The sequence below is a fragment of the Apteryx rowi genome, unplaced genomic scaffold (genome assembly GCF_003343035.1).
Source record: "Apteryx rowi isolate R43461 unplaced genomic scaffold, aptRow1 scaffold_929, whole genome shotgun sequence".
Lineage (NCBI taxonomy): Eukaryota > Metazoa > Chordata > Aves > Apterygiformes > Apterygidae > Apteryx > Apteryx rowi.
The window spans coordinates 64,127-79,535 of NW_020451237.1; the positions used below are offsets into that span (position 1 = coordinate 64,127).

General features: G+C 37.9%; 1 non-coding gene across 1 annotated transcript; it reads right to left on the reverse strand.

The window, feature by feature from the left end:
- Positions 1-299: 299 nt before the first annotated feature.
- Positions 300-414, reverse strand: LOC112978369. The gene has a single exon (XR_003257875.1). It is a non-coding gene; the product is annotated as a U5 spliceosomal RNA (small nuclear RNA).
- Between the last annotated feature and the right edge of the window lie 14,995 nt (positions 415-15,409).

Below are 15,409 nucleotides of genomic sequence, written 5' to 3' on the forward strand. Positions count from 1 at the left end.
TTTTTATTTACATTTTAAAATTATGAATGTGCATACGTTATCAGGACAGACACTGAAAAAAGGTCTTGATCCAGCAAAGTATTTATGGACACTTTTCAAAGAATCGCAGAATCACAGAATGGTTGCGGTTGGAAGGGACCTCTGGAGATCATCTAGTCCAACCCCCCTGCTCAAGCAGAGTCACTTAGAGCACGATGCACAGGATCGTGTCCAGGCAGGTTTTGAATATCTCCAGAGAAGGAGACTCCACAATCTCATTTAAAATATATATATATATATATATATATATATATATATATATCTCCACGGAAATAGAACCTCAAAAAATTCTTCGACACTCGTGCCTGTTCGTCTCCACGGAAATCTTTAGTAAAAGGCRAAAGATTTATATGATCTGAAGAGAAACCAGAGACTTTTAAAAGCAGCATTTGACATATTAAAGTCAAACTCCAGCTAAAATACTTCAAAGGCCTTAATTAGGAAATATTTCTGTACTGTTGAGAATGTAAAAGTCTTTATCCTGCTAAGTACTAGGCAAGCATTGTTTTACTACTAATCATGTCCTTCGCCAAAGCCATTAAAGCCTAGGTCGAATAATTTTACAAATATACTATACTACAAACTAGGTATATTCATGTCATAGGGGAAGTACTTTCCTCCTGTTGCTATCCTAAAGTAGAAATGCATTTATTTCACTAATATGATAACATCAACTCATCAAAAGTTTTCCTGTCTTCAAAATCTATTATTCTCCTACTTTCCAAGCACTCTTAATTTTTCCATGCCTGTCATTTTAAGCCATTCCAGTTCTGCAGAATGGCATGAGGAAAAGAATATATACACTGTATATTATATCTGATGGTTGAGCTTTGTTACAACATTTATCTTCACATGTGGAGAGATGGGATAACTGAGGAGTGGTATAGCAGCCAGTGCTGTTCATGAGTTATCTGCTCTTCTGCAGGTGAAGACAAAGGGAATAACAGAGATCAGCCGTCACACAATGTATTGTTTATATAAAATATTAAGTTTTTGGCTTCAGAGATGTGCAGCATCTAACTATAGCGGGCTCCATATAACACAGAAAAATCCTGATCTGGCAAACAAGCTCTTAGTAGAAAAGACAAGATAGATTTCTACATAAAACTGGATTGTGAAATGATCAAAATTTGAATCAGGTCCAAATGTACAGACATAAAGTGATCTTTCTGCAGGTGAGACTGTTGCCTCAGTGAAGTTTCTTTTCTAGTCTTGAACAGAGTGATTTTTTTTGCCTTTTAAAAATGTAAGAAAAAAAATGTACTATAATAGGAATGGTCTGTAGAGCAATAGAACTAAAGATATATTCATGGATTAAGTAGTTCGGGGAAGAAGGCAAGACTGATTAAATGGTGAAGTAACCATTATGCACATTTAAGGATTCCAAAATCAATTTCCCAGTTTTTGTAGTTTTAGTATTCATTTACCAATAAGATTTTGACACTTAGAGGTACTTATTTCTACTGCATTATAGATTATGAAAGCTTCAGCATTTTTAACATAAAGATGTATTATAGTTACAAATTTAGCCACAGCTATATCATGGTAGATTTAGACATGAACATATTGTGATTAATCAATGAGAAAAACATCTAATAATTTTTTTTTCAATTGCTGTGGTCAATTTGATTCCAACAGATCAATTGTTTTTTTGTAACTAGGGTTTATTATCACCTGTAAATCTTCCTGCTGATGTCCCTGTGTAAAATATTCCTTCGTCTAAAATACAGCTGCACGTCTACTGATCATACATAGCCTATTACAGGCTTTTTAAACATACATGTTAATAGGCAGTGTGATGCATTCATTTTTTTACTTTTTCATATTCAAGGGTACAGTACTCCAAGCACACAAGAGGTTAAATCCTGCTTAAATTACTGATTTATACAGGTGACCATGAAGTAGCAAACAGTTGAAGTGAGCTTCCTTTAACTTACCAGCCTTCCTTACATAAGCAAATCATACACATCCTAAGACTAACATCAGTTCCCAAACAGCAAAGTATTTCCAAGCTAATAGCGACAAATAACTTGTGTTTAAGTAACAATATTAAAGCTCACAAACATTAATTTTAGAGTAACTGAGGCTGGGTACTTTGGGAGAAAGGAATGAGTTAGCTGGAGGTTCTTGGGTTTTTTAATTTTATTTTAGTTTTCGAGTCTCCGCACTTGGAGCRAGTTGGGGAGGCTGCTCTCCCGAAGAGGAAGCAGGTGCCCGTGAGAGGGTCGTCGGCGAGTGGAGGCAGATGGGCAGGAGAAGTCCAGGTGCCGGTCCCCCAGCCCTGGCAGTGCTGGCAGTGGTGCAGGCAGCGCTGGGCYGAGGAGGAAGAGGAGGAGAAGGAGGAAGCATGCCAGCTGGCAGGGCTGCGAGATGGGCAGGAGGGGAGGCAGGCGGCGGCGGAGCAGCAGCAGTGGCCAAGGAGGGCCGTTTCTGAAACACCACTCGAGCGGCGTCGGGACTGAAGACGGGAAAACAATGGCAGAAAGGCATGATAAATTTTAGGGCCTGCTGGGGTGATTCAGCCCAGCTTGTTTGGCAGCTTTGACTGAAAAGACAGCTTTATCTCTTTGCTTCACACATACCATTAGCACAAGCATAAGCACATCCATTTCCTATTCTTGGAGCTTGCACACGTCACTCTATCTATCTTAGCCTCATACCCTTCCTCCCACCTTTTTTTTTTTTCTTCTTGATTTGCACTGCAGGGAAATACTCAGCAACTGAAGCTTCACATTCCAACTGCCTCAAACTAGAGGTTCAATTCCCCACAGGATGATATCGTCTTTTGTCCTCCCAGTGTGGATTTAGCTCTGGCCATTCAGTGAGCAAGATCCTCTCATAAAAGGCCTCAAAAAAGAAATCACCATCATATTCGTTATGCACAAATCCCTTGTCTTTATTCAGGGGAAGAGGACTAGGAGAGGAAAGGAGGAGCTGGTAAAACTAGATTTGCTTCATTTTCTGGTATTTTATATAACAGTCCAAGCCCATATGTGATCTTCACGATGCAGTTCAAAAGGTGCTCTTGACCCAGAGAGTGTTAAAAACAGGTAAAGATGGTCACTTTTAATTTTGAAGTGCCCTCCACAGCTTGAAGCAAGACACTACAAGCAGACTGCAAAGCCACAGCAAGCCACGCATGAAGGCCTGGGTGCTGGGAGATGGGACACCCATTTTAAGCAATCATGTTTGGTAACAGCCTGCCCTGCAGGAGTGTGCTGCCTCCAAACACGCATCCCCCACACATTCCCAATCTGGGATCAAAGCCAATCAAAGCTAAATACTACAACTTCTTTGGACCAGACTAAAATTAATCACAACATTTAAACATTTCTAAAATACAGAATTTCAAGCATTTATATTTTTACCTGTCACATAGCTGAATTTGTTAGTAATAATTAATTAATTCCTGCATGCCTTGCAATGCTGCTTGGACTCATGAGTTTTCCTTGAAATAACAACACAGTTGCTGTATGAGGTCACTAGGCCTCTTTTCCCAGCTTTACACCCTGGGATTTAGTTCTTAACTTTTTCTTGCCAGGGACAGCCTTGGGCAAAGATTGCCAGTATGCCCATTCCCCTTACTACCTGGAAACTGAGCTACATGGCTGTTTTTTCTAACCACTAGGAATGACAGTAACCATGCTAGCAGTCTGAATTATGGCATGGTTTAGTTCTCATCTTCACTGAGCACAGCAGTGCTGAGACCTCTACATTCCCTGAAGGATGTAYGCAGTCACTTGAGTTGTTGCCCTACTAATGAGACTAATGCTTACATCATTCTAACTCAGCGACAGGTGCAGTTTTCACCATTAGTACTACACACTGTATTTCCCACTTGTTCTTCACCCTTATTTCYTTTCATTTTGGTGAAAATAATCTCACTGTTGTAAGCCCCAAATTTGTTCTCACTTACTTATCCATGACTTTTTAACAGTAATATTTTCTTCTGGCAACATCAGCTTGTTACAATTACGTTTCACATTCAGTTTCTTCTTCCAGATTGTCCATTGCTAGAAAGAAAAATTCATCTGATCACTGTCATTTTCTCTGAACACATAAGACTGACTTCATCCGCACTTGGAAACTGTTGTAGTAATATAATCTATTCCATACTTTTCCTCCATGCTCCCAGGACTGTCCTGACTTTCAGTGATTATCATAGAGCACTCAAGCACATTTTGCTCGACTTTGAGGTCCAAATGCTTTATCACATTGCATCTCCTGGATCTGCAGGCTTCCAACACTACACATCCCACACAAGGTTAATATGGCTGGGTTGACTCTTAGGATGTCTGGAAAATTTGAAGGGTCAGGTCTGGCTATTCCAATACTCTCTCCTCGAGTCATTTGTGCCTGATCAGAGAATGGATTATTAYAGGAATGTGGACACAGTTAGCTTCTCCCAAACCAGGGTCAGTCTGTTTAAGCCAGTCAAAAACCCTCCTCTAATTTTTGGACTCAAGCACAAATCATCTTTTCATAATTTTCATTATTGCATGAAGTACTGCACTGCTCAGGTTCTTCTGTTTCATAGTTCATTTCTTTTGACTAGTCAGTCTATGGTTAAGTTCATTGAGGGTATCAGAACATAGGACTGTGAGAAAGCAAGCCACGTTCAGATTGTCCTTTCCTATGGAATCTACTAATTACAGATACAAGCAGAAATTTAAAGTTTATCTCTTTCAAGATATCTCAAGAGAATTTTAGCTTTGATAAAGGGTTTTACCTGTTCTATGCTTCTGTTTCTTAAAATTTCTACTGACTCGCACTTCTGTCAGTAATCACTGTTGAGCAAGATTCCTGCAGAAGTCTCTTTACTCAGTTCCCAAACTCTTATGCCTAATGTTACATATACTTTCACAGCATCCCAGCTTCCAAATATCTGGTATTTACCAAACCAAAACACACGAGCATGCAAATCCCAATACCACACTTCTCCCCAGAGAATCCAAGTCTTTCCGACCACTTGAGCCAAAATACCTCTTTTTCCAAAACGCATATATCACAACAATTTGATTATTTTTGTAGAACTCAGGCATGTACAGATGACTTCTGAGTTTGAAAATTAAAGTAGATACAAGGCTGCAGCAAAGCTCCCGATACTGATAAAATACTCCCTACAATAGTAGGTGCTCACCCCTAAACACAATTCATTTAGGCTGCCCCTCAGTGTGGCTAAGGTTTTCTTACAGAAGTTTGTTGGGACTGCAGTGGATAGAATTTATAAAAAAATTTAAATGCACATATAAACACTTAATTTGAGAGGCCTTTAAGCTACCTCTTCAGTTCACTGAAGTATAGCTTGGTCAGTTGGATTTGCCTTTTTGGAGACAGTGGTTTGGTTAATATAGAAAACAGACTAGTTCAGAAACAAATATTTAAGATTTAATTCAAACCAGTATGGTTGAGCTGGTAAGGCCTAGGGCCATATCAGCAGTTTTCTGCCTATAAGTCATCCCTAAATAAGCTAGTCAAAAGTAAACTTTGTGCTACTTAAGACTCAGTAAATATTCTGATCACCTGAAATATTTGCTTCACAAACGTAAGTCAGATAATGTTTTTCCTTAATATTATCTATTTACAATAAGTAGAGACTCATTTTTCCAAAGGCTTTTATAAATCTTCATGTACCAGATGAAAATGAAGGATTTATTCTACGCCATCTTTTAATTTTACTCACCAGTGAGTTATTCTTACAGCTGGCATTTCAAATGTATTAGTAGAATTTATCACTCAAAGGCTTATGCAAGGACTAAATTACACTAATGAATTGACTATGAATTTGAAGCCTAACATGAGGCCAAATATTTTCTGGCTTCATTTCTGTATCTCAGCAAACTGCTTAATTTTCTCCCTACTTATCCATTACTGCTAAATTGTCTTGCTATTATTGCAGAAAATTGCAGCAAACACTGACTTGCCCTAAGGGCTAGACTGAATGAAGTAGAAACCAGGATGCTTGCCGTGAGACTGGCAAGGTATGAACCTGTCATCCAGTAATTTTGCTGAGCTGAAAGAGCAAGTGGAAGACAATATTCAACCTCTCTTTTTCAATTTTACTAAGCAGTTGGTGAATTATCCCTATAGCTGGCATTTCAAATGTATTAAAAGAATTTCTTACTTAAAGGCTTACACAAAAGCTAAACTAGATTAATGGACTGACTACACACCTAGTATCTAAAAGTAAGCCAAATATATTCTGGTTTAAGATATTATTTCGGTTTTTTTGTGGGGTGGAAGGGGTGTATGTGATCAGGCAGCTTAATTATTCTTACTTATGCATGATTGCAATGTCTGGCAGCAATGCAGTGGTTAAAAGCCTGTGTTTTTGCTATGAAAAAGGGAGAAAGAGGATGGCATGTTTTATCTAGAGATATTAAAAATGCACTGAGAACTGATATTCAAGATCTGTTTCTTGGAACAACAATTCTCTCATGCATTAATGCAAAATAATTTTGTCCACTTGTAAATCAAAGGCGTTGTTTGTGCTGTTCTTCTAAAAAGCCCAGACTTTGCATACACTATATTGCCAGCTTGTTCATTCAGAAGGCAAAGTTATTTAAGGTGATGTATGTACAGATTAGGTCCAGACTGAAAGTTATTATACAACCCCTCTAAATACTAAAGCATTGACTAGACATATCCTAAATCTCAGAAAATAATCTAGCACACAAATATTTTAATTTTTCCCAACATCTTCATGTGAGTGCCCCTATTAATGGCACAGTAACTCTGCAGCAGTGCTTCCCTTTGCTCATTCTTTTGGCAGCTTGTAATCATCACCATGAGAACCATGGCTATGGATGAAGCAGCTACCAGCCTCCACAACTGTCAGCTACAAAACTAGTCAGAATTTGGGCTTAGCTTTTGAACACAAAACTTAAGATACATGTCTGAGAAAACACAAAAGTTAGACATATACCTGAGAACATCTGCTTCTCCTGAAAGAAGTAAACCAAAACAGATTATAAACAATCTCTAATAGGAAATTCACTTTTGAAACTGAAAACATTACTAAATCAAAAGTAATCACTCCTTATAGAAGTCCAGGGAACAGTTTACTCTAACAAGGCACAAATCTTATTTACAGATTCTAACTGGTGTCACTGATGCTTTGCATCTCAAGCATTTGGGTCATCCTATCAATCTACTTTCCATTCTTCTCTCACTAGCATTCAAAGTCTATGACTTCTTTCTCTGTACTCTTGAACAATGGTCCTAACAGTCTCTGAAGTCAATGTGTCAATTGGATGCATCACACTAGATGCAGTGATCCATCTTATATGAAATTGTTTCCTTTTACTTTGCATGTATGCTGAAAGGTCCTTATCAAAACTGAGGTCTTGGCATCATACAGACAGAAGTGGATCCTGTCATGAAGAATACTGAACTGGTGTAGTTTACTTAAAAAAAAACCTCTCTTATTTGTATTCACTTTTTTTTTTTTTTTTTTTTTTACTATTAGCTTTACATATATATATTGAAGATCACAAATACTATCTCAGAGATACAATGACACCATCTTGAGGGGGTAGTTTTCCCCTTCTATACTCTATACCCCTCATGAAGATAACAATCTGGGCCCTTGTTTCCATTTACACTGAGGAAAGTAAAACAACATATTGCTAAATCGGGCACATATAATCCACAAATACTCACACAGTTGCACCTACCATATATTAACTTGTACCAGTTCAAAACAGGTACAAAATGCTACTAAATCAGAAGAGGATTTGTTCACACCTGTTTTGTTCATTTTTTACTTCACTAAACAACTGTGTGCGTACACTTACTCTGCAGTAATTACCATAAATAAAAAGCTATAAAACAGTCATTGTTAAAACAACACACTGGTACTTCTAGATCAAGAACAAACCACCGTTAGGTATCTGAGCAGACCTTCAAATCACAGGCGACCTATTCCAAGCTGTAGGCCTACACTAGAAAAATGGTAGGGGATGATTGCTGTGGCACAATTTGTTATGTTTTAAGTATATGTGATATGCTATTAAATCATCTGTCCCTTAACAATTTATAAATATAGATTATAGTGTTTCTGCACTCACAGTCAAGTATGAACTAGACTATTCCAATTCTGATAGGAAATGCCATCAAGGAAAATTACCACAGGCACTGAGCACTGCTATTGTGAAGTATGTTATGCTGCATTAGATCAAAGTAATGAATATATTTGATGCAGAAATAGGTTGCAAGTGGAAGCTATCAATGACAAACTCTTCTGCAGTGCTGTCTGTTTGCCCTCCCTTAAAAAAAATTTAAAAGGACACCCACCAATACACAAGCATGGCACTCGAGCCACGATCTACAGGCTTTGTTTGTATCTGGAAGAGTTCTTGGAGAAGATAACCAACATAAACAGGTCACATGAGAAACAAAATTTTTTTTTAATATTGCATCGAAAACAGCAGCAGAGCGAGACAGCCTCGTGGCACTAGCACACTTCTGCTAAAATGTCAGCAATTGCCTTGCTTCATGCAGAGATACATCTAGGTTTTTTCACTACAACTACTTTCAGCAGTTTAGTAGAAGCAAGTTACAGGTCCAGGGAAAGCTTATTGCATGCTGGACTGCATTAGCAAGAACATAGCCAGCTTATCAAGGGAAGTGATTATTGCCCAGCATGAGGCAGACGTGGACATACAGATGCAAGTCCTGCTACTAAGGTGATGAGGTGGGTCCTTCTACAGCCTAAACAAAAAAATGGGGCCTGAACTTCATCTGCAGATAGTTTCCTTTTACTCCCAACATCTGTTCTGAATGCACAAAGAACAGGATACACAACCCAAGTTGTCAAGAGCATAAACCAGCTTGTCTTTAAAGGCAGGAGGTAACTATTACACTTAAGTGTGCTAGCAATTTTCTTGTGCTTGTACATCCTCTACCTCTTTAGGGTACTGGGTGTAACTGAAAATAAGCTTCAAAAGGAAAAGCTCTCCAATAAAGACAGTGTTCTTCTACAGCTGTTGCCAATCAAAGTAATCAATAACACAAAGTCCTTCACCATCTATAATTGAAAATTAAACAGTAAGTGCCAGAATGGCATTAGCAGAACTAAGCTTACCAAGATAGTCCAAACATTCCCCTCAATTCAGTACTGCAGAGCACAGGCAAGACAGACAAACTTTGGACTTGCAGACTATCTCATTCTCAAATTCCAGGTTATGTATCATGCACTCTGTAATTTTTAGAACTATGGAATTTGTCAGTGCCAGAATACCTTGTAGCCTGACTTTGAATCAAACCAATGATAAAAATGTAACTGATTTCCAAGTAAGCTATATTCAAAATTTATGCTGATTTGGGGATAGGGATGAGGGAATATTTTTTTCTGCTCCAGTGCATTGGACAGCATAAGTAATACATGAGTCCAATGCCAAGCACTAGAGTCATGTAAGTTGGTCTGTAGGTACTTCTAGTCTTAGGGGTTTATTTCACTAATTTACACGTTACTAACCTTAAACAAGATGGGGATGTTGTCTAAGCTGTGTTTTTCCCTCCTGTGACATCTTTCTTGCTTCCATAAAATGAGGCTAGTAATGGTTACTTCACTCTCAGCAGACAGGAATTTACTACAGAACTCTGAACTCCCAAAATGAAAAGTAAAATATAAAATTAAAACCTCTCCTTTGCAAGGTCATTAAAGTTTTTGTCTATTTAAACAACAATATATATTTATCGACACAGAGCATTCCCCATGTGTTTGGAGTCACAACCTGCTAATTTAAGTGACATAGCTTTATTGCTTTTTACTCCTGTTACCAACAAAGAACTGGTATAACCAGCAGTGAGAAAGCTGGTCTGTAGCCCATTTTGTGCTGCCCCAGGAAATTGTTGCCTGGGTACCAGTCACTTCCATCTCTGCAACTCACCCAAAGCTGGGAAGCCGGATGGGTGTTAATAGTTGGTACTGTAGGACTGTATCTAATATGACCTGCAGAACTTTTATTACTCCTACTGATGAACAAGATGAAAGACCCTTCTGGCTGTCCAAGGCCAAGGTGGTTGGAAAGGCTGGAAGCAGGAAGGAAAAAAATGGTCTGTTATATGTTTGCTTGCTGCGTATGCTTAGTTCAGAAAGCATTTCAAAGCAAACACTGAACCTCACAGAAAAATTTTTACAACACTTTTTTCAGACTGGAATTTCAGTTTAAATTTTCTGGACAAAACAAACATTACAAAAGGCTCCTTTTCTATTTTCCTTCATTGCTCCATCAAACACGTAGGAGAGGAAACATTTTGCTCCAAAACCTGTCGTTCTCTGTGAACAACAAAATATGTATGCAAATGACAGGCCAATAGTAAGCTCAGATTTAGTACTTCTCAAAATAATCTGGAGATTTTCCTGTTTCTTTCCAGTTTAAACACTGCCTGTGCTAAGGGTGCAGTGCAGAGGACATTGGCTGTCACAGCTGAGCTAAATCTGAGATGTTACTAAGCCATGAGACTCTCCCCCTGCATGCCCAGTAAAGTTTCTGCTGATGCAGAACAAGTTCTGCCTTTTCTTTCCCAAAGGTCCTCCTATCACCTCTGCTGTCTGCTACTGCTAGTGTCATCTACCAACAATAAGAAGTGAGACTGAATCACTTCTGAAAAGTGTATTTGTCTGAGGGTCTCTAATACCAAGCAGCACCTCGCTAAAGTAACCCCATAAGAGAAGCCCTTCTAATGAGACCTGAGTGTGTGCATGTGTATGTGTAAGACCACATTTCAGTCCTCAATAAACTGTTTACTGTTCAATCATTAAATAAATGTAGAACTGTTTTAATCAGCTGAACAAATATTTAATGTACACTTCAGTGTAAGAGCTATGTTTAAAAATATCGTCTATGCAGCTAAGACATAGGGAATTTATGGAAACTAGTGGCCTGAAAGGTAAAACAAACACTGTCAAAACAAAACATTCGCATAAAAACAAAACTCATATCCTGTCAGTCTCTACCTAATGCTATCTTCACTATTGACCCTATCAATCCTCAACTTGAAGCATTAGCAGGAGTGACTGAATAAAAATGCTCTGGTTATCAAGAAGTCCTAATTGCTGTGCAGAAATAGGATTAGTTTCTAATAGACCAATAGAGGAGAGTAATGCACAGTAATGTTAATGTTATATTCACGGCAGGGCTTCCTCTGTAGAGTAAATGCTTGTTTACTCTCTGGGATTCAAACACCGAAGGTCATTCATTGCAGGAGTAGCTGGATTTCCCGCCTACAGCTGTTAGAAAGGATTTGCAAAAAATGTGACAGGAAATTGCAACTTCTTTGAAAACACATGTGCCTGAATAGTTCCTGTGTAAATACAGTACAATGCTGGCAGAAAGAGAGCATTTTTTTAAGAGATAATCTCTTAAAAACACAAACATGCGCTTCACCTTGGCTCCATCTATTTTCATGCAGTTAGTAGCTGTCATCTTGTCTTGTCTTGGAGTGAACAAGTATCAGTACAAAGGTTTTCAAATGATTATGTAGTGACAGAGAGGGTTTTGCTCTCGTTGACCTTGCAGTTCAGATACCCAAACACGTTACAAGTTCAGCACCTTTATCATCTGCTCAAGTGCATTTTGCAAACAAAAAGCATTAGAACCTGGTACAAGCACACTGCCCTCATCAATGCTTGCTTTAGTGCAGAGACATAAGTGAAGAATAATCCAGAATGTCTTTTGCAAAGTAATATAAAGAGTATAGGTTGGCATTCAGATACCATGCAGATGAGTAGTTTCTGTAAACTTAAGTTTTAATGCTTAGAAGAGCATGAAAAAAGGAGACAGAAACAGTCCTACTTTGATTAGACATGAATGAGATATCAGCTCACTCTACCCCTTGCATGAAGCGCTCGGCACAAATTATTTTGCTGTTAGACCTCAAGGGAGCTTGTGGGAGTCACTTGGATCCCTGTCTTCAAAAATGTCCCTACGCTCATTTGTTCCATGGGCACTCCAGGTCAGGACAAGCAGCTTCTAATCAGCAAACACAGGACGAACCTGCAATGCAATTAGACATCAGTAAAAGCTATGAAGTTTAGACACAAACATTTAGAAAGTTTGGGAGTCCCCTGTGTCAAAGAAAGGATGTGGTGAAGCCTAACTGAAGGCCCCTAGCCTTTCCAAGAAGGATTTACTTTGCTAAAACTCTAATCTACTGGTGACTGAACACTTCACCCAAAATCAGTTTTTCATCTGTCTTCAGTGATTACCATAGGAGTCAAAACTGCTAGCATTAACATCAGGAGAGAGCCACCATGCTGAGCAAGAAATGGACAAACTTGATTTAAATATACCTTCCCTTGTTTCTGATTCCCTCAGAGGTTGCACAACATAAATTTTGAGTTCAATATTATGTGACTCATTATTGTAGCATCATTTAGCATCCTTGAAGAGCTTCACTTCTTCAGCACAGGCATATTCATTTTTTTTAATAATTTTCTGAGATGCAACATGATTCATGTAAGGATCCTGGATGAAATATGAATGTTTATCCTTAAAGAAACACAAAAAATTTAGTCCTTTCCATATGTACTTGATCAGGATATATCTCTAAAACAGGAAACCATGTACAGCCTTGCACTAAGCCATAGCTGGAGACATTCAGCTGCCAGGGGAGAGTTCCCCATCTCCTGGCATGGCAGCAGGCCAGATGGAGTCATCTTGGCAGTACCAGATGTGGCCCTCCAGCCACCACTTGGATCACACATTGAAAAAAGCCAGAATACTCCACAAGATTAGGAGTTAAGACTGCACTGGCTGCCAGTAAATTATAGCTAATTACCTTCTTACCCTGGTTCCATTTATTGTGCTTGTTTCTGTCTGTATGCTCATCTAAACAGTAGGCTCTCCACGAGGAATAATCTCCATAAATGAAAGGTAGGAGAGTAGTTGCATTCAAATTACACACTTTTCTTTCATTTACAGAGCCCGCTCAAATGCAGCGTCTGCCTAAGCCAAGAGGATATGTTTGCACAGCCATGAGGAAAGAAGGATATTTAATTTCAGAAACATGGCACATGTAAACAATATCATGGGAGCAAGAAAAAGCAAAGCAATTCAAAATCCAGTAATTAGTTATGGTTTCACCCTTATTAGAATAAGCAAATCAGACCTCATTCTAAATTTCAGGCCTCTCTCCGTAGCCTTCTCTTATTTTGTCTTTCTTCTCAACCAAGTATCAGTAGGATTGAGAGCTGCTCTGTTTGTTTTCAGATGCTATTGGGTACGTGTGTACAAAACTACAGTATGCACATGGGTATAGTTCAAGACGAGGCAATAACATGAACACAGCTGTGATGATGCCAATCTGAAAGATGTTTGGAGGGTTTTAGTTTTTTGTTTCTTTCAGGTGTTTTTGTAATGTATCAATCTGAATTTTTACAATTTGCCTTATTGTTATGTCATAGAGTGTACTGAAAAAGACAATCACTGTCCAAATTAAACGAAGTTTATAATTTTGTATTTACTCTGATAGAAGAGATCTGCTGAAAGATCCAATTTCAGATTTGGCCAAAAGGAATCAATATTTGCATGTACTGTTTTTTTGTCAGGTTATATCAGATGTAAATGGTAACCTAATATTACTCAATCCCTAGTCTTTTCAGAAAGATGTTGGTTAAACAGAGTTTTTCGAAAGCAACACTTCTTGCACTTGAAGACTGGATTCAAAGTAAATGCTGATATCCTGGAGTCTGTGGTATTATTGTATAACTGCTATCCCTTATATCAGGAACCTAAAAATAACCTGGCTCTGTAATCCTCACTCAAGCAAATCCTTACTCAACCAAAGCTTACAGTAGCCAATAAAAAACAAATTTAAAAGCATTAAAAGGTAAGCCTGAAGGTAGTTCTTTTGAACCACATCTGAGTATAATTGTTTATTTTTACCAGCAGTGTAACAGGAGCAGGGCTGACATTAAGCATTTCTGAATCAAGGCCTAACATTAGAAAAATGGACACATCTACTCATTCTCACTCATCTCCTCCTTTTAGAATGCACTTCTGAGAAATCTTTCTCAATAGGTGAGCACGTTGTAATTATTATTACTTCACAATCAAGATATCTACGATGATAGGTCCTGTACAAACACACAAATTCCACTCCCAAAGATCTACATTATAGACAAATATATGAGACAGACGGTCAGGCAACAAAGAGAAGTCTAGGGAGAGATGAATTGGTGTATTGGAAAGGTTAAAGGGCTGGAAATTCCAGTCTGCATTAGATCATGTTGCAGCTCCCTGGAGCTTCAAATAGAGGTTTCTGAATTTATAATAGATGTCTAAATAAATGGCTTAATTTTAAAAATTGCTAAAGCCACATCAGATTCCACTAAATTGGCTTAAGTTTTTTCAATAATTTCTGTAGGAGTAAGTTGGAGCCCTAGATAGTTTAATGATTAATTCTCCACCACTGAAACCAATGAGAACTTTGCTATTGAACTAATAAAAACAGGAATAGAAAGTATTTCACATATATAGTCACATTAATTTTAAAAGAGATGCATTTGCCAACACATTTTCTTCAGCTGGATAATATAATTGCACTCAAATTGACAGTAGATGGCTCATCCAGACTAGACTGTACACATCTTACATGGTATTGGTAATCCTTAGATCATCACAGCTACATGATATGAGGCATGAATTATGTGTAGGGAACAGTAATGATTTTTAATCAGAACAAAAATAAAATTCAGGGGAAGAAAAGGGGGTCATGTAAGTCTTTATCTGCCTGAGAAATATACTGGTTCTTCATGAGTTTTGATTGCCATACATGCCATTGGTAGACATTTATACATTCATATATATTCACTTACTTGTCATTGATTTGTAATAAATTACTTCTTTTAGGAACATCTGCGATCCTGAGAGTATTCTTTGATGGCGGGAGTAGAAATTCCAATCTGAAGTATTTGGATTCCAAGGATTCTTTAGAAAGTGGAAACACACAAACAACCCCCTCGCTTCTAAAAACCTAATGCTTTTTGGAAGTAAAAAATATTCATATGTAAAAATTATAAACCTTAAACAGTTTTAAAGCTTTACTTTATCAGAATAGATATATTTTAAGTAGAAGCCTAAATAATATATCCATTTTCCTTTAAAGACAGCAGGGAAAATTGTGCTCTCAAGTACAGGTGGATTACCCCAATGGTTTAATAGAAACTCTCTAAGCAAAATGCATTTGGCTTGCATGAGGTATGAAGTAAAATTTACTGAGTCATTTTACTGTCATACAAATTTTTCCTCCATTTTATCACCTAGTTATGACTCCACAGAGATATGAGTCCTTGCAACAAAACTTCAGCTCTTAGGTACCATCAAAAGGCCTTTTTATATACAATATAAATGCAATACAAATA